Source organism: Octodon degus, unplaced genomic scaffold (genome assembly GCF_000260255.1).
Source record: "Octodon degus isolate 3935 unplaced genomic scaffold, OctDeg1.0 scaffold00186, whole genome shotgun sequence".
NCBI classification, from domain to species: Eukaryota; Metazoa; Chordata; class Mammalia; order Rodentia; family Octodontidae; genus Octodon; species Octodon degus.
The window spans coordinates 1,751,191-1,769,410 of record NW_004524762.1 but is presented as its reverse complement, the minus strand read 5'-3'; the positions used below and the strand labels follow the sequence as shown (position 1 = coordinate 1,769,410).

At 42.1% G+C, this 18,220-nt stretch overlaps 1 pseudogene; it reads right to left on the bottom strand.

The window, feature by feature from the left end:
• Nucleotides 1-3,881: 3,881 nt before the first annotated feature.
• On the bottom strand, nucleotides 3,882-14,430 carry LOC101568920 (annotated as a pseudogene).
• Nucleotides 14,431-18,220: the final 3,790 nt, after the last annotated feature.

The following is an 18,220-nucleotide window of genomic DNA, read 5'->3' as shown; positions in this document are numbered from 1 at the left end:
CTAAGCTGAGGCTTTCTTATGCTTGCGTCTCCGCCTCTCAAGAGGAGATAATAATATGTAACTCATTATTGTCAGAACTACGTGAAATGCTGTGTAAAAACATCTAGAGGGCTGGGGATGTGGCTCAGTTCCCAGCACACGTAAAGCTCCGGGTTACGTCAATAAATGGTAGTAACTAATAAGAAAAAAGCTTAATGCTAACGAACAGTGACAAAATGATAGCAGAATTTGCAAAACACTCTGGTGATACATGTGCTCATTACATTTTAATTAATGTAAGTGTATTATGACTGCGTCATCAAAAATATGGAAACTATATATATATAATGTTTTCAGTTTAATATGAGAATCTATCACATTTTCACATGAATTTTTTTACTGTTGATGAAATAAAAGTAAATGCTTAGTAAAGGCTTTTTTTAAAAAGGGTAATGAATTGAAAAAAAAATACACAAGAATAAGAAAAAAATGTCACAGGTCTGTCCTGTTACAATTCTGTATATGGTTAGATTTCTAAATTTCTTTGTACAAATATGTAAATGCTTATTTCTACTTTTATAAAATTATTTTTCCTTCATATTCTGTAAGGACTTAAAGTTCAACATATCAATATTTGATGGAAAGTACCTGTTCCATGATATGCCAAAGATGTTTGATATTTAGACAGACAGGATAATCTGAACTGCATATATTGCAGGTTAATAATAAGCTTCTCTTCTGCAGGGTTAACAACCTAAGCTAGCAGATCAAAACTGGAGAAAAGGAAGGGCTGCAAGGTCAGCCAACATTTTGGCCCTAGCCTTTCAAGGTCAGTGAGGACTCGGGACATAGGAGAACCTGTACTGTAACATCATGTAACTCAGTTTTGCTCCAAATCTTCTGATCAAGAAGATTATGGAGCCACAGAGGAATGTGATTGATGATGCATAGTGTGCCTGGGGAGAGTCACATGGAGAGAAAAAAACATTTTCTCAGGCTTTCACAGAGAGCAAATTGGTCAAGCAATGGCCGTGACTCATCCTCATGGCTGACACTGACAAAGGATCTACAAAGTGCGGTACAGGGTTACAGGATAAATCCTGAGGGTACTTGACTGAACTTATCAGATACAAAAGTTACATTTCTTGTTATATTGGTCTTGCTTTATCTTGGTCTTAACCATCCAGCAGAAAAGTATAAAAACGAGGTATATAAAGTAAATCCATATTAATACGATGAACTGTAAAAGGCTCAAGTCAATAACTTCTGAGGATAACCCACTAATATTATAGACTGCTAGACAGTGTTAGATTGCTTAGCTGAATTCAAACACCTATAGTATTTAGATGTCAATAGAATATCCACTTCTGACAGGACAAAAAAAAAGAAGGGGGGATACAAAGGAAAGATCATTTTGTATTTATATATACAAAATAGTTAGGATAAATATACAGCTACTTTCACTTAATTCAATGAGAAGAAAGAGGTATACTAGCAGTGTTTGGACAGAATATCCTGTCTGCTTCTTGTACTATGGATAACCACTAAGAAGATAACAATGTACAATGTATTGATTATCGAAACTGTCCTATTAATCAGCTTTGAAACTGTCTCATTCATATTTATTTCTCAATTAAAAATAAGTAAATAAATAAAAATTTAAAAAGTAAATATAAAAATCATAATTATATAAATCACCAAACTGAATTTTGAATTGTTATTTATATCTGTAAGGTACTAGTAAAAAATATAAAACTGTAGAATCCACATGTTACTGTCATCAATTGGTGGTTTTAAAGAACTAATCTTTTCTCAGTCTCTATCACTTAATGTATTCTTAGAAACAACAGTTGAATTCAAAGATCACACCTCTAATATAAAATATCAAAAGTTTAAATATATTTAATAATGATGCTCTATACACTGTGAGACAATGTAAGTACCATTCCCTACTTCAAAGAAGTTAGCAAAAAGTATACTAGGAACAAAGATCTGGAATCGTCCAAACATGTGCCTTGTTTGCAACCACAAAAAAAACCAAACATTTATTTTATCTTGCTACAAATGTTGCAGCTGTACCCTGAAAGAAATTCATAAAATCCAAAAAAGAAAAAAAAAAGCCCCAAAACAGAAGTCATATGTAGCCCTATAAACTCTATTTTCATTGTATCCTATTTAATACAAGCCAACAAGTATTTTTCTTTCTTAAGCCAACAAATATTTAATGACCTACCATGTGAGGATCTGGGGCCACTTGTGGGAAGCAGCCCTGCATTGTTAGCTTTCTGGTTCCTGGGAAACAGTAGCCCCTGCTTTCATGACTCCAGACTTGGCCTGTAAAGTCAGCTCAAGAGTGTGGCGCTATACTAGATATGAAATAGCCACGTGTGGCTACCTGGGGGTCTAACTGCGCACAGTGTCGTATCAGTCATAGACCGCATTATTCTAAAAGTGCACATACAATTATACTTTTTTTCCGATGGCTTTCATCTTTGCTTAGGTGAGGAAGGCTAAAAGCCCATCAGAATTTGACAGAACTTAAAGCCTAGTTTTGCTCAAAAGGAGCCTGCCTTACTAAAGGATTTTGGGCAAGCCGTTTTGAAATTCACTCCCTTAACTGAACAGGGGCTACAATTAGTTCTTTTCACTTGAGTTCCCCAGTGCATTTACAATTTCAACTTTGTTTACTAGAAGTTATTGAAGTTTAAATTAAAAAAATTTTAATGTATTTAGTACAAGGTCTACAGAGTCTCACTACACAGATAGGATCATAGTGATCCTCCTGTTTTTAGCCTTCCAAGTTCTGGGATTACAGGGGCGTGCCACTACACCCAGTCTCAGTATCCATCTCAGCGTGTCCTGGGGGCAGTGCGGCACAGCACGACAGGAATTGAACCCTGGTCGCTGAGCCTGCCTAACAGGTGCTTTAGTCCGCTGAGCTATCTGGCCAGCCATGAAGTTTAAATTTTTGAGACCATATTAAGTGAATAATTTTCTAAGTATTCCAAATTTTGGCTTTTGCTTAGAACTGTGGAAGCATCCAGCGCCGTGACCTAGGCTTGCGCTGTCCCTGCTGACACAATGCAAGTCAATAGCCGGGGCTTCAAAACTTTTCTAACATTGCATTGCTTTGATAATAGCTACAGTTGCATTAAGATTCTTCCTTCATAACTTCCAATATTACACTTTAAGGATCTTAGACTAACATACATTTCTGAGTATGTTCTCAGATAGATTTTCCTTTGCTTCTTTTCTCCTGTGGCTGCCTGTCATTACTGACATCAATACCATTCCAGAGACTTCAAATATGAGAATAAAAGAACAGAAGTTTAAGGTGGCATCTGCTACCTTGCAGGTTTGTTCGTTAAGGACATTTTTCTCTGGTATATAATTAATTAAAGAACGGGCATAATATTGAGCAATTGCCATTTTTGACATATTCTATTTAAGAGTTGATTATATTTTCTAATATTTGTCAATGATATTAATATTCAAAAACTGTCTCAGGGGACCACCTGGAGTTGGACAGAAATGGCTATTTAATGAATGACTTTCAGACAGACTGCCCCACAGTTTTATATTTTTCTAGTAAGAATATAAATTGTTCAGAATTTTCTAGAAAGCAATTTTGTGGTTTTCAAGTTCATTGATTAATTCCATCTGGGAATATATGACAGGGAAATAATAAGAGATGGAACATATGTGTGCAGAGGTATTTGCCATGTTAATTGCTGTGATGTTGAAAATTAGAAAAAAAACCAATCTACCCTTTATAGAGGTTGGGATAAATAGATACATCCCTACGATGGTATGGCAGAGACCGCTGGTTATCGCACTTCCCTTCCCTCCTTTTTTGTTGTTACTGTTGTTGTCGTCATTTTTTAGAAATGAATAACTTTCTCCTATGTAGTAGCAAAAAGAGTCAATAATCCTCTCAAGAAAGAGATGACTTCCCCTGCTCCCCACTCGGAATCACCCTAAGCACGCTCCACAAATGACCCTGGAACTCACCAGTAGCGTAGCGCAATCGCTGGGCTTGAGCAATGGCCTCCACCTGAAGACTCAGCCTTTAGAAACACACTTTCTATCAATCTCCGTAGAACTTCTTTTTTTGAATAATCTGAAGCTTCCTGTTAAATCACATGCTCCTGGTCCCAGCAAAAGTTGAGTTATAAAATTGGCCCCACGGCTGATTATTTATCTTCTCAAATTCCAGCCATATACACCTCCACTTCCTTGGTAGCGAGTTCCAGAGACAATATCAAAATTACCCTCCCTTTGCTTCCTAATGAATTCAGGAATAAATTTTGGACGGTGTGAGAGGTCAGCATCGTAATAATTACGTAGTTTCCTGTGGCGTGCTTCATTCCAGGAATATATGCAGTTCCGAGTCCCAACTTTTTCTCCCATGGTCTTAGAATTTTGTCTGATCCGTAGATCTTTTCCAACTGTTCAGCAACATCCTTAGTTCCATCTGGGCCTCCATCATCCATGATTATAATTTCACAGTTGAATCCACTCTCCGAGAAGTGTTTCTCCGGCAGCCACACGACGAGAGGCAGGTTCTTGCGCTCGGTGCAGGCAGGTAAAAGCCCCGAATGCTGGTCTCTGGGCGGGGAGCCGCCCTCAGCTCAGGGGGACCCGCCGGCCCGACCCGCCTCCATGGGAACCGCGCTCCCTCCTTTTTTGTTATCAATGAGGTTCTGTATTATTGGGGTCACACATGTGCTCAATGGATAATACTGCATTTCATCACTTCCCTCTGAGAAGAGGGGCTGAGTGAGAGAAAAGCAGACGCCCTTGGAAGGGCCTCCCAAGTGCGCGGAGACCTGCGTCTAGATCCTGGCCGGATGGCCCAAGCTCCAGCAGCCACTTGGAAGCCAGAGAGAAGAGCCAGGAGAAGTGTGACCGCAGTCTGACGCCACAGAACCGCCGCGACACGGCCAGCACCTACTTCCTTCAGCTGCCTCAGCGTAAGAAAAAAATCCCACTGTACATTTATGCTTGGAAATTTCTGTTAATAGCAAGCCCAGAATTCCTAACTAACACAGTTGAAACATGTTTTAGAACCATTTAAAATTATCTTTCAGGGCTGGACAGATAGCTCAGCAGATAGCAAAGCAGTCTGCTTTGGTAGAGTACAGCGGCTGGGGTTCTAATCCCAACGTGTGGTGCAGACCCCGGGCGCAAGGTGCGTCGAGATGGCAATTGAGACTGGGCGTGTTAGCCAGCGCCTGTAATCCCAGCGTTTGGGGGGCTGAAAATAGGAGGATCATTACTAGTCCGACCTACGTTGTGAGACCCTGAATACGCTGTAGACCCTGTACCAAATACATTGAAAATAAGTAAATCTTTTACAAAAATAGAATATTTAATGAGAATGTCCAAATACATAATATTATTTTGCTCTTAAATTATATTATACATGAGTAAATAAGAATATGAAACATTAAAATATTAATAATGACTGTTTTAGGATTGTGCATTATGGACAGTTTATTATAGTGATTTACACTTTTATATTTCTAAATTTTTAACATCAAAAAATGTTTTTTAATGTTTTAAAAATGGTCCCATACAAGCTGGGGATGATGCTGCAAAGCTGAATCCCTGTAGAAGGAGCACAAAGTTGGGTCCAGTCTGGGCAATTTAGAGAGACCTGTTGCAAAAATTCAAAGATCTGGTGGTGTAGCTCAGTTCAAAGACTGGGTTCAATCCTTAGTATTGTAAATGTACACTGTTATGGTTTGTGTCTAGATGCTCCTGAAGCCTCATGAAATTTTAGGTGGGGCTGTTTCAGAGGTAGCTGAATCTAGCGTGTGTGATGGATTATTAGTGCAATGCTGGGATTAAGGGTGCTGGGCTTAAGGGAGTTAGCGCTATACCTGGCCTAGGCACAGAAAGAGGATTGTCTCTTGCTGTGTATCTCTCTCTCTCTCCTCTCTCTCTCTCTCTCTCTCTCTCTCTCTCTCTCTCTCTCTCTGTCACTCTCTCTGTCTGTGATTTTTGCTGTCTTCTGCTGTCAAGAACAGTCTCCCCTCTGTCATGTGACACCCTACCTTTTGGCCAGCCAATTATGGACTGAAACCTCTGCAAACTGTGACCTTAATACACCTTTCCCCCTTCACTTTGAACATCAGATATTTTGTCTCAGAAAGGAGAAAAGTAACTTAGACAGAATGTGGTACCAGAGAAGTGGGGTCGTTGCTGTGACTGTTGACCATGTGGTCCAGGAGCCTTGGGACTGGCTTGTGGGAGGAGACTGCAGTGAGTCAGAGATGCCAACTGAAACAGCAGAGCTGGAATTCCTTGGACTACTGTTTGAAAGGTTCTGGTCAGAGATAGAAGACCAGAAAATCTAGTAAAGACAGGACCCAGAAGATTTCTGCTGGGTAGAAGAACTGCACTGGCTGATGGACTCCAGATGATGCATGATATGGCTTGGCAGAAAGTTTGTCTGCATTTTTCTCATGTCCAGACATGGTCTGAGACTGAGATTAAAGGCAGTAAACTAATCTTGAAGAAAAATTTCAATGCAATGCAGTGTTGCACTGGTTTCATGATTACTATTGAGGGCTTTGGAAATTAAGAGTTGTGAGCCAGCAGGGTGATTTGAAGCATTTGGGCAGAGGGAGACTCTGGTGGAGCTCTGGACTACAAGGATGAAATAGAGAATGGGGCTGACGAGAAGGAACCAGATAATGGAAAAATGACCTGAGGCCTTTCACCAGTAGGGAAGAGTGTATTTGAAAGCAGTAGGTACTTCGGGGCATTTTTCAGTGTTGCCACATCCTGTTGTTAAAAGTTAAGGAATGCAAGGATTGTGACTGTAGCAACAATCTTAAAAATGATTTCAATGTAATTTTTTAATGTAGTTTTTAGATACATTTTTAAATCAGATTACTCAATATATTATGGTTTTAACCTTGAATTTTGAGAACCCTTTGAATATTTGCTTTTGGTGTGGAGATGAATGCAATAAGGATTGTATAAAGGGGCTACGGAGATGGTTAGCTAGGGAGATAGCTCGGCAGTCTAAGCACCTGCCTGGCAAGCACAAGGACCCAGGTTCAATCCCCAGTACTGAATTCCATGCCGGCCCCACACCAAACTGGCTACTAACACTGGGGGGGGGGGGGGTGCATGTCGGTAATCCCAGCACTTGGAAGGCTGAAACAGAAGGAGCACTATGAGTCCAAGCTGCGTAGTGGGACGCTGTACCAAATAAATATATAAAAGATTTTTAAAATAAAGAATTATAAATATGTAATGGTTATATTAATATAAATAGACATAGGTTAAGATGTGTTAAATTCAAACAAATCTGCCACTGGTGGCTTAATGAAGTATGTCTGGTTATCAAGTTGACCAGGGGTAGGTTGTGGGAGATTAATGGTCAACTTGGAACACCCAGCTGAACTGAGTCCGCATGGTTTTGGATGTTCAAGACCCACCTGAGAGTTGTTGCCAACAGCATAAAAAACAGGGGAGATGGTATGCTGTTTCTGGAGAAGCTTGTCATGCTAGTTTTTCTGATGTGAACCCAGCTGTTATCATCAGAGGAGCACAGGACCTTGCTCCCTAGGTGAGCTCTGGGCCTTCCCTTGAGCTTCGCTTCCTGGCTCCGGTGCAGACCCCTCAGCCTGCTGGCACATACCCTTCATCACGCTGGTGCTGACTTTCTGGCTTCCACCACTGACCTTCTGGCCTTCCCAGTGCAGATCCTGGATACAGACTTGCACGAGACTTTGTTGTGGCCTCTAGGCCTCTAGCACGTTGTTGTGGGCTCTCAGCTCTCACCTGGACTCATGCAGGACACTGCAATGGGATCCAGGCCCTCAGATGGACTCTGGGTCTCTAAGGTGTGGACAGATCTCCAGCACTCTTCTGCCTTTGACTCTTTGGGTGAATATTATAAAATTATCCTATAAATTATGTGTCCTAAATTATATCTTTTCCCTTGCAAATCCTGACTACCATATGCGCAAATACAAACATACACACACACACACACACACACACACACACAAAGACTGCCCAACACATACATGATGAGAATGTGCATAATACACTTTTTGGAAAGGAATGAACCAACACAGATTAAACACTTATACAGTTTCCAGGCTCTTTAACTCTCTGTTTCCCTTTTGTGGTATCTATCTTGGTAAAACAATGAGTCCTAGACAAAACATGATATACAGCAATATTTACAGTAACACTATTCATGATACAAGTACTGAAAATGGAAGTAAACTAAATAAACACTGGGAAAATGATTAAATTATGGTATACCCATCCTTGATCATGCACACTTAGAAACCACATTTTGCAACTAATTTATATTTCTAAATCCTTCCCACTAACTGAAGCAACTGGAAAGGAGAACTCTTCCTGATCTAGACAATATTTGTAGCCTCAACAAAAATTCAATTTTTGTCCAAATCCACCACATGAAAGTAACCTGACTGGGAAATGTAGGCGGTCTTACTAAACTAGGTTAATGTGTCAAGTGCCCAGCCTGGAAAACACAATTCTTCAGGTTTCTTCTGTCTGCCACAGAAGTTAGCTCTTGAAATTGGCTGCTGAGGCCAAGAGGAAGTTACTGAAAATCTTGAAGTTCACCCTTTCCTGCTCAGACGAGGGAACAGTTGTCTGTCTTTGGTCCACGTCGCGTGCTTGTGGCTCACTTGTGTGTCAGGCGGTGGCAATGTGGACGTGTTGGTGTGCGAGGGTGGCAGCCTCCCACCCAGGATCTGTCTTTCATCTCTACAATCTTCCATAGCCAGGTGGGGCAGTGGGTTGGAGGCTCCCACTAGTAGCTGATGGCAATCAGCAGATAGCTGTCCCGCCCCCGTGGAGCTGCCTTCCGGAGCACGGGCTCCCTCCCCAGAGCGCCCCCGAGGGACGGAGCTTCTTTCCTCAAGAGCAACAGCTACGTCAAGAACAATCCTTGTTGGGGTCCTGGCCTCAGCTCAGTTGTTTAAGTGGCTGCTTCCACACAGCTGTCAGCCTCAGGTTGCTGCCGCTGGGTCCCCACAACACTCCAGCCAGCCCAACCACCCCGAGGGCATTCGGAGCAAAAAAAAAAAGAACAATCCTTGTTTTTGCCTTTCCCTCTTTCCAATCTTTTCCCTGTTCTCATTTCTTAATTACTTTCACATCTACATTTCTGTTTCCTGGAATGTCATCCCAAATAAATGTCCTGCCTCCCCACCTCTATGGCAGGCTGTTTTCGAGGCAAATCAACCAAGGCAGATGGAATAGGGGAAAAAGACGAGATAACTTGTTTGTCCCAAGCTGAGAACACAATATCATTAGGAGTAATTAATAAATAACCCATGTCCCATGATGTTTTGATCAATATTTTAAAAAATAGAACGAATAATCATATTGGGGTAGAAAGTAGTAAGGGTATTTTTCAGGAAACTTCTGTTTCTGTGTGTGTGTGTGTGTGTATGTGTGTGTGTGTGTGTGTGTGTACATGCTCACAAACACTGGATCACAGTATACAATGTATTTCTTTTTATGAGTGCTGGAAAGAGCTGAAAATCTCTAAACAAGAGTATGCTACATGGATCTAAGGAATTCCTACTTTGCAGGACAAAACCGCCTAAGTATTTCAGAAAAAAATAACAACATGGAAAACTACATATGAATCTTTATTATCATGACTGGCAAGCAAATAGTTGGGAACTTTTTTCAGTTCTGAGAGAAGTGTAACTTAAACTATGTAAGAGAAAAACTATGAAGTAAAAGATTAGAGCTATTCACTCATTTCTAACATTATATAATTGGTAAATTCCCCAAAACACTACAATTAAAAGGCATTTAAAATGCACGTTACTACAGGAAGTAAGGGAATAGAAAGAGACACAGTTTAGTGATTGGAAGAGAAGTGAGCTGGCTTTGCACATTGATATGAAAAATGCTGCTAAAGGCCAGCCAGATAGCTCAACAGATTAAAGTGCCTGCTTAGGCAGACGCAGGAACTGGGGTTCAATCCCAGGCATGCTGTGCTGGCCCCACTTCCTGGGCACACTGAGACAATGATTGAGACTGGGCATGTTGGCGTGCGCCTGTAATCCCAGCGTTTGGGAGGCTGAAAACAGGAGGATCACTATGAGTCTGGTCTGTGTAGTGAGACCCTGTCCTAAACACATTTTTTAAAACAAGTGCTGAATGGTTGGGTTTAGGGAGAAATGTGGCCCTGAAAAACTGTTCACAAAATGAACAAAAGGGCCCCGTGCCAGCAGGCTGCAGACCCTGCCTACCATCTGGTGTCCACCTCTCCCCAGGAGTCTGCGTTTCCCAGAAGCCAGTCCCGTGCACACTCAGTTTGTGAACTGTGGCCCTCCAGGGAGGCTGAACTGACTGTGTGTGACTCCCAGCCTCTCACTGGAGCCCAGAATCCAGAGGAATCCAGGCACTGTTGCACCCCAGGATTTGCTGCAGGGCTGTGGGCCCAGTAGGAGGAGCATACATTTGAACACATTCTGGGCAATTCAGGGAAAAGGGCTCCATAGATCTTGCTCAAGTATACCTGGAACTGTGTTTGCTACACAGAGAAATACTTGCTAAAGAAAAGGCTAGAGGGGCCAGGAAGATAGCTCAGTAGAATAAGTGCTTGCCTGACAAGCGCAAGTTCCTGAGTTCAATCCCTGGTTCCACCGGAAAAGAAAAGAAAAGGCTAGAGTCAAGGGGCCATCTGGTCTCTGATCCTAATCTTGGAGCAGCCTGGCTTTACTTGGCCCTGGGGAGGAGGAGCGGGCTGGAGCGAGGCCTTCCTCCTCCTCGCTGTGACAGCTGTGTGTAACTGAGCATTTTCTGCAGCCTCCGGAAGACTTCAGACATGCAGTTGCCATAGATCCTGCTGCCCCCATCCAGTAGGACCGTGGACACACTCTCCTATATGTCTGCTTTGAATTTTTGATTTTTCACATCTTTATTTAAGAACATGTAAATTAGTTGTAAGTATAGTGAATGGAAAATATATGTGATAAAATCTTAAGAAGGATTCTTCTGCACAATGGAGTTATAGGTGAGAGTGAAATCAGTGGGCTCCTGAGGACCAAGCCCCATGCGGGACTCTCTGTATATGACCTTCTTGAGTTTTAGAGTCTCAGCCTTCCTCGAAAGAGCCTTTCCAGACATGGCCCTATGTTTTTCTGCCAAAGATAAAGCACATCTTGTGTTGCCTCAAATGAAGGAGCTTCAGAACTCAGGGTCTGATCATTTTGGACTCTAAAGATACACATACATTTTATTCTCTGATACTTTTTACTGTGTCCTTTGCTACAAAACAACAACAACAAAATATTCAAAAACAAATCCCAGTACAAAGTGCTAATGGATCTTGTGAGCTCAGTGCTGAATAAAATACTAGTGCAAGACCCTGTAACTAAAAGGTGGTAAGAATGGGATTCCAGGACAGGAAGCCTCACGCACAGTCTGTTCTTTGAGCCTCTTCTACTAGCATCTACCTAGCTGTAGTGGTTCTGCACTCAAAATTGGTGCTGTTGTTATTATTCATACACTTGCTTAGTTTTCTAATCTTTCATCTGTTCACATTGCTTTATAGCCAAAGGGAGAGAAAGCTTGGAAGTATCCATGGTTGAAAGACAGAGAAAAGAGGAGTCAGAAAAAGACACTGAAATTAAGAAGGTAAATTAGAACGCTATAATAAAGTAAAATGAAGAAGCAACAAGTTTTAATGAAAAAGCCTTATAGGTAGAAGTCTTAATTTGAAATCAGGCAAAGGCCTATGAGACAGGATCTATAAACCATAAGTCACTAAAAAGTAGATTGTTGTGGTTTGTGTCTAGTTGTCCCACCAAAGCCTCATTCAGTCATGGTGCAGCCTCTGGAGTTTGTGATTGATTATTGTGGGTGTGGATGCTGCACCTGCCCTGGGGCAGGTCATTTGCACTTCTATGTAAGGAGGGAAGAGAAGCCAGCTGCTTGATCGGCTGCTACTCCTCCTTTTGCCCTTTCTTGGTCTTTGCTACCACCAAGAAAGGTTGTTGTCTGTGTTGGGGCCAGCTGAGTATGGACTGAAACCCTAGTCTCTGTGAGCTAAGTAAACATTTCCTTTTCTCATTTTGAGTGTCAGGTATTTGTTTTAGCAATGAGACAAGAGTAACTGAGACAGAATTTGGTACTGAGAGTGGAGTCATTTCTGCAGCTAAACTTGACCATGTGGATGACAAGGTTTGGGAATGGCTTATGGGAAGAGACAAGGAAGGTTCAGAGATGTCGCCTACTTGTGAAGAGCTGGAACAGCTTTGGCTGTTCTGTTTGAGAGATTCTGGTCAGAGCTCAGAAGACCAGAAGGCTGATGGAAAGCCGGCCTGTAAAGACCAGGCTGGGGAGGTTTCTGCTGGGAAGAAGGACTGCATTGGTTGCTGGACTCCAGATCATTTGTGTTTTGACTGGGTAGAAAAGTTGTCTTCCTTTTGCTTGTGTCCAGGGACTTTGCCTGAGACTGAGTTTAAGTGTGGCAGACTGATTAATCTGGCAAAAGAAATCTCAAAGCAACCGACTATTGGGGCAGTGGCCTGGTTGTTGTTGGGGGCTTTTAGCTAGATTTATGTTGAAAATCAAGAGCAAGGAGCCCAGCAGGAGGATTTAAAATGTTGTGAGTTTGGCCAGAAAGGAAGAGCCAGGAAAGATGTGGACTGCAAAGGTAGAGCTGAGAGGATCTCCATTGCTCAGAAGGAACAAGGACCGCCTGAGGGCATCACAAGAGGTGGCAGGTCTCCACTCTTGCAGCCTCAGAATTGCCAGGGATAGGAACTTGTCCTTGGGGAAAAAGCCTCTGAGCCCCAAGTTCCAGAATGGCACTAGCGTGGAGAATTTGTTCCTTGGAATCAGGGTCGGAATGCTCAGCGATCCAGGCACTCAACCCCTACAGCCAAGAGAGAAGACAGACCGGCTACTGCTCCAGCTGGCAGCAGCCCTTGGCATCATCCACATGGCATTGGTTTTAGGTGCATGTGGAATGCAGGAGTTCTGAGGTTAAGAAGACTTCCACCTCGATTTCAGAAGACGGCCTGGGAGGCCAGACAGTGTGCACCTGAGAAGGCAGTGTGTGAAGCTGTGAGTGAGAAACCTGTTCAGTGGAAACCCCAGAAGTTTGGGAAAGCGGAAACTGCAAGGAGGGAGCACAGCAAGCCTAAGAGGGAAGCCTTGGAAGCTACCGGCAGGAATGCAGTAGGGGCGGAGCCACATGGAGCTCACAATATGGCACAGATTGCTTCAGATGTTCCACGAGGACCTACAGGATTTCATGTTTACCCTACTGGATTTTGGACTTGCTTTGGTCCCAGTGCTGTGTGTACCTTTTGGAATGGTAATGTTTATCTTGTTCCTTTGAATGTTGGAAGTGTTTAACTTTTCATTTGTACAGGGGCTCACAGCTGCGTTTGCCTTGGATCTTGGAGGAGACCTGGGACTTGGACTTTTCAGCAATGCTGAAACTGTTGGTGGCAACTCTTAGAGATAGACTAGAATGGCTTTTGCATAAAGGGATGAGCATGAGTCTTTGGGGGCCTAGGGATAGAATGTTATGGTTTCTGTACAGGTGTACCCCCAAAGCCTCATGCAGTCATAGGGCTGCTTCTGGAGTTTGTGATTCATTATTGTGGGTGTGGATGCTGTACCTGCCCTGGGTCAGGTACTTTGCATTTCAATTTAAGGGGGGAAAAAGAAGCTAGCTGCTTGGGGCTAGCTGCTTGCTGGAGCTGCTGCCCCTCCTCTTTTTACTCTCTCTTCCTGTTTGCTGCCACCATGAAAGGTTGCCCTCTGCCTTGTGCCACTCTGCCTTGGAGCCAGCTGAGTATGGACTGAAACCTCCAGTAACTGTGAGCTAAGTAAACCTTTCCTTTCCTCATTTTGAGTGTCCGGGTATTTGTCTCAGCAACAAGAGAAAAGTAACTGAGACATTAGATAAATATTGAAGGGATAACATTATGCTCTGCTAAGAAATGATTAAAGGACTGAAAAGGTAAAATATATATTGGCAGAAATACGTTTGATGAAAGATTGATGTGTAGTATACCTAAAGGATCCCTGCTATGTAATACTCAGAAAATATTAGAAATGGGCAAGAGATTTAGGTAAACACTTAAAAAAGACATGGGAATGGAAAATAAGCACAAAAAGGATTCCAGATATGATTGCTCTTTAGACAAAGCAAATTAAAACCACAGTGAAATATGAATACACAGTTTCCATGGTGGTCAAAATTTAAGACTGACAAAGTAGAGCAACTGAAGCTCTGATACACTGCTTTTGGAAATGTAGCAAGTTTAGAAGAAAAGCAGCTCGGCATTTCTTGAATGCAAATTTACCACATAATGTAGCATCTGAGCTCATTCTCTGACCTCTTTTCTTCGCGAAGCTGTCAGACTTCTCCAGCCAAGGCAGGCCCTGCAGTCGCCACTTCGCGATCATAGCTTCCCACCGTCTGGCTCCCTCCTCCACACTGAGAACCTTCCTGACGTCAGTCAGTCAGTCTAGGAGGTTCTGCAAACACGCCTTCCCTAAGCCTTCTGTAGTACCTGACTTTGGTTTCTGACCCTTTCTTGTTGAGTGTTTCTTTCTGGCTTCGGAGAAATGTTTCTTCTCATTTTTCATGCTGGGTTTCCGCCCTCCCTTTCCCTCTGCTAAATCTTCAAGTCAATCAGTTGAGGCACTTCTTCAAATGTTCTGCAGCAATTCCTCCACCCCCTCTCTGGGTGCAGCACTTCTCAAGCATTAGCGGGCATGTGGTTGGCCTGAGAATCATACCAAAAAGCAGGTTCTGATTCAGTGCCACTCAGATTTTGGGTTTCCAGCAAGCTCTCAAGGTAGGCTGATGCTGGGGCTCCAGAACACACGAAAGAAAAAGTCTAGAGCACTGAACCTGCATCTAGACTCCACAGCGCAGTAGCATATAATCAGGAGTCAAGACAAAAGAGCTAACCAGTTCCATGGTGAACGTTCAATGAAAAGTACCTGAAACTTTGTTATTTAACTTTTTTGAAATGGAAAACATGTTTCCTCAATACATTAGAGATTGATAGGCAACACAAATCACAAACATCTCAGATAATTAGTGTTAATTTTGTACTAGAAACAGATGAAATGAGAAGGTAAAATTATATGAGGGGAGAGTCCTGCTGCATGTTTTGGCTGAGAAGCACCCAAAGTGGTTAGGTTTTTTCTCATAGAATATGCACTTATCACTGAATGATAAGACAAAAACAAATCACTCTCAATTCTGAATAAATCAAGCTTTCATTTTCTCACCTAAGGTTGACCATTCGCATCCACCTCTCCTTTTGTGCTCCTGAAGTGGTGTTTGATTTTAGAGTCCTTCTCCCTGCCTTATGCAGCTAAGCCCACAATTCAGCCCTGGTGGAATTTCAGTGATCGCCTAGGAAGAGAACAGTTGCAGTCCTTCTGTGCCTCTCAGTTTTGTAATCCAGTTTCTTTCATCTCCTTCCCTACTGTATATTAGAAAGAATTTTCCTGAGTTGAAGAATCCATTCAATCATGCGATTTGGATCTGGTGATTGTGAGCTGCCATTCTTTGTTATTCATCTGCAAATAGAGACAAGCTACTATTCAGGTACCTTAGCAATAGACAGATACTGGATTTCAAAGCATCCACGAGTCCCTTCTGTCACATATAAGGTGGCATTGGAACACAAACTATCTGGGAGGAATATCTTGATGAAAGGAAGGAAATATTATTTTATCTATAGAGGGTATTATTTGAGACAATTGAAAAATACAGGCTGAATTTAAAGTAATTTGTGTTTAGATGCAAGTAAAAGTCACTGAAAGAGCCAGCAGGTGCTGTGTGGTCATTGCTACTGAGTCAAAATTAATTTGCAGTGAACCATTTTTCTAAAGAACTTAGAAATGTGCAAAAATAAATGTTAGCATTTTTCAAATAATAAATACAAGTATCTGGGTGATTTAAATAAAGTCACATAGGGAACAGGAAATTTCCTTTTGAGCTCATTGAGTAAAACATGACACTTCTTTAAGTGATCTGATGAAAAATAATTAGTTGAGGACAGACAGGCATGAAATCAGGCTTGATCTTATAGAGCGGATGGAATGCTTCTCTTTGTCCCAGTGTTCCTTTCACATAATTCATGCTAGAGGAGATTCCAGGTTTGGGAGAAACACTGTTTAATGTATATGATGAGAGGAAATTTTTTTTTTTTATCCTAAATCTTGGCTTGAGACTGGGGAGATAGCTCAGTGGTCTAAGTGCTTGCCTGGCAAGTACAAGGTCCCAGGTTCAATCCCCGGTACCTCATACTATGCCATCCCTGGAACCTTGAGTGCACCATGCAGGCCACTGAAACAGGGTGTGGTGGCTTGCTCCTGTAATGCCAGTGCTGGCATGGTGGAGACAGGGGGGTCACTATGAGTCCAAGCTGTGTAGTGAGACCCTGTACCAAATACGTAGACTTTAAAAGATTTAAAAAATTAAAAAAATAAATCTTTGGCTTGAGTTACATAATTACAATCTGATTTTCATATTTCAGAAACCCAAGTGCAGGAGGTTGTCCTATTCATACGTTCTGTGACAACTCCTGAGAGACCGTGCAGCGTGGCTTTTTGCCAGTTGTATATCTTCTTGTACTCTGAATTGAAGTAAAGCACACCAGGGCTCCAGTCTTGGCAGAACTATTTACTAGTTACATGATTCTAAATAAATAGCCCTTCAGAGGTAGAGTTAACACAAATCTTGTTACTATTATCTTATTCTCAGAACAGTGAGGTTTAAACAACTTAACCCATGCAAAATGCTTATTTCAGTCCATAAAGCTTGTTGCTGCTTTTGTTATCCGTGTCAGTTCAACAATTAGTACGTACCCTGAGGAAAATCTATCATGTTTCTCCATTATCTGTAGAATAAAGTACAATGTAAAATGAAAGGCAATAGCCTCCAGATTAGTTCTACTTTCCTCAGAGACTAGTTGACTCACTAACCCCTGAGCATCCTTTGAGATTTCTTCTTTATTTACTCATTCAATCTTTCATTAATTTCTCAAATATTTATTGAGAATCCATTATGATGTGGTATTGGGATAAGTGCTCGTGTTCCAAAGATAAGTAAGACACTGTCCCTGGCCTCAGAGGGGGTTTACTAGGGGGTTGCTATCTTCTTAAGCATTTTTCTCACAAGGGGCAAACTTCTGTAAAAGACAAGTGCCATGAGACCACAAGAAGGAAGCATTTCATTCAGCTCTTGCTTTTCTTCTTGTCTCAATGTCCTCCTCATCTATTATAGAAATATTTTTTGGTTTTTTGGCCATTTCAGCCTGCCACAAGGGCGGGGTTGGCACAGCATGCAGTGCTGGTGAAATAACTGCAGTCCCCTGTGCCTGCCTAAGCTTGCCTAAGCAGGTGCTCTAGACCGCTGAGCTATCTCACTGGCCCCTATTAAGGAAATAGCAATTAATTTTTAAAACTAAGTGTTTCCAAGCATTGATTCCTTCCACAAACACTTGTTTACTGAATGCTCAGCATCAGGCTTAGTGCTGAGCGCTAGTTACTCAACCTGTTTTCACAAATCCTGCAACCACCTGTTGCCTGTGCTCTGATCCCTGGCTTCTCACTTAGGCCTTCGTGGGCCTCTGTTTCTGAACTTGATTTTGATTTCACTCAATTCAAGGATCAAGCCTTCTTAGATGAAGGCCCACACTAACAAAGTAGAAGCAAGTAGTAGGTGGGTAATTGTCCCGAACCAGCGGGTCAGTCAACGAAGGTCACCTGGGGGAGGAGCGGGGAATTGAAGAGGGGACAAAGGACAGGAGACACGAGAAATGGAGGCAAGACAAAGATTCTGATCAAGCCTCATTTATTTAGGGGAGGTTCTGGGTATATATAGGGGGTGATGGAATGAGGAAGTCTCGGCTCTTGGGGTCAGCAGGTATCTAGGCAACGGGGAAGGTGCAACCCCTAGGGCATAGCACGTGATTCCCAGGGAATGGGCAAGGTGAGAAGGGCCATAAACTTGACTCAGCAGGGGAATAGAATGGATACCGGTTAATGGCCTCCAACAGTTAATAAGATGATAAAACTTTGTTTATTGCTTCAAAATCTAATTGCCAAATTGTTTCGAGTTCAAATTAAATTTTACAAAATATTTATGTGAACTAAATTTATTAAAATCTGTGTGTTATGTGGCGTGTTGGCAGTGGTTACCTGAACAAAAATGGAGAATGGATGTTGGGTG